This window comes from Triticum dicoccoides, chromosome 2B (genome assembly GCF_002162155.2).
Source record: "Triticum dicoccoides isolate Atlit2015 ecotype Zavitan chromosome 2B, WEW_v2.0, whole genome shotgun sequence".
Lineage (NCBI taxonomy): Eukaryota > Viridiplantae > Streptophyta > Magnoliopsida > Poales > Poaceae > Triticum > Triticum dicoccoides.
In genome coordinates, this window is record NC_041383.1 from 75,840,383 (window position 1) to 75,842,647 (window position 2,265).

The following is a 2,265-nucleotide window of genomic DNA, read 5'->3' on the forward strand; positions in this document are numbered from 1 at the left end:
CCCATTGTTCCTTTATATACGGGGGCAGGGGGCACCCTAGAGACACAACAATTGATCATTTGATCTTTTAGCCGTGTGTGGTGCCCCCCTCCACCATAGTCCACCTCGATAATACTGTAGCAGTACTTAGGCGAAGCCCTGCGTCGGTAGAACATCATCAGCGTCACCACGTCGTCGTACTGACGAAACTCTCCCTCAACACTCGGTTGGATCGGAGTTCGAGGGACGTCATCGGGCTGAACGTGTGCTGAACTCAAAGGTGTCGTACGTTCGGTACTTGATTGGTCGGATCGTGAAGATGTATGACTACATCAACCGTGTTGTGCTAACGCTTCCACTTACGGTCTACAAGGGTATGTAGACAACACTCTCCCCTCTCATTTCTATGCATCACCATGATCTTGCGTGTGCGTAGGAAAAATTTTGAAATTACTACGTTCCCCAACAGTGCCATCCGAGCCTGGTTTTATGCGTAGATGTCATATGCACGAGTAGAACACAAGTGAGTTGTGGGCGATATAAGTCATACTGCTTACCAGCATGTCATACTTTGGTTCAGCGGTATTGTGAGATGAAGCAGCCCGGACCGACATTACGCGTACGCTTACGCAAGACTGGTTTCACCGCCACGAGCACTAGTTGCTTAAAGGTGACCGGCCGGTGTCTCTCTCTCTCACTTTAGTTGAACTGAGTATGGCTACGCCCGGTCCTTGCGAAGGTTAAAACAGCACCAACTTGACAAGTATCGTTGTGGTTTTGATGCGTAGGTAAGAACGGTTCTTGCTCAGCCCATAGCAGCCATGTAAAATTTGCAATAACAAAGTAGAGGACGTCTAACTTGTTTTTGCAGGGCATGCTGTGATGTGATATGGTCAAGACATGATGCTAAATTTTATTGTAATAGATGATCATGTTTTGTAACCGAGTTATCAGCAACTGGCAGGAGCCATATGGTTGTCACTTTATTGTATGCAATGCAATCACCTTGTAATGCTTTACTTTATCACTAAGCGGTAGCGATAGTCGTAGAAGGATAGGATTGGCGAGACGACAACGATGCTACGATGGAGATCAAGGTGTCGTGCCGGTGACGATGGCGATCATGACGGTGCTTCAAAGATGGAGATCACAAGCACAAGATGATGATGGCCATATCATATCACTTATATTGATTGCATGTGATGTTTATCTTTTATGCATCTTATCTTGCTTTGATTGACGGTAGCATCATAAGATGATCCCTCACTAAATTATCAAAGTATAAGTGTTCTCCCTGAGTATGCACCGTTGCGAAAGTTCTTCGTGCTGAGACACCACGTGGTGATCGGGTGTGATAGGCTCTACATTCAAATACAATGGGTGCAAAACAGTTGCACATGCATAATACTCAGGTTAAACTTGACGAGCCTAGCATATAACAGATATGGCCTCAGAACACGGAGACCGAAAGGTCGAGCGTGAATCATATAGTAGATATGATCAACATAGTGATGTTCACCATTGAAACTACTCCATCTCACGTGATGATTGGACATGGTTTAGTTGATTTGGGTCACGTGATCACTTAGAGGATTAGAGGGATGTCTATCTAAGTGGGATTTCTTAAGTAATATGATTAATTGAACTTAAATTTATCATGAACTTAGTACCTGATAGTGTCTTGCTTGTCTATGTTGATTGTAGATAGATGGCCCGTGTTGTTGTTCCATTGAATTTTAATGTGTTCCTTGAGAAAGCAAAGTTGAAAGATGATGGTAGCAATTACACGGACTGGGTCCATAACTTGAGGATTATCCTCATTGCTGCACAGAAGAATTACGTCCTGGAAGCACCGCTGGGTGCCAGACCTACTACAGGAGCAACACCAGATGTTGTGAATGTCTGGCAGAGCAAAGCTGATGACTACTCGATAGTTCAGTGTGCCATGCTTTATGACTTAGAATCGGGACTTCAACGACATTTTGAACGTCATGGAACATATGAGATGTTCCAGGAGTTGAAGTTAATATTTCAAGCAAACGCCCGAATTGAGAGATATCAAGTCTCCAATAAGTTCTACAGCTGCAACATGGAGGAGAATAGTTCTGTCAGTGAGCATATACTCAAGATGTCTGGGTATAATAATCACTTGATTCAACTGGGAGTTAATCTTCCGAATGATAGCGTCATTGACAGAATTCTCCAATCACTACCACCAAGCTACAAGAGCTTTGTGATGAACTATAACATGCAAGGAATGGATAAGACGATTCCCGAGCTCTTCGC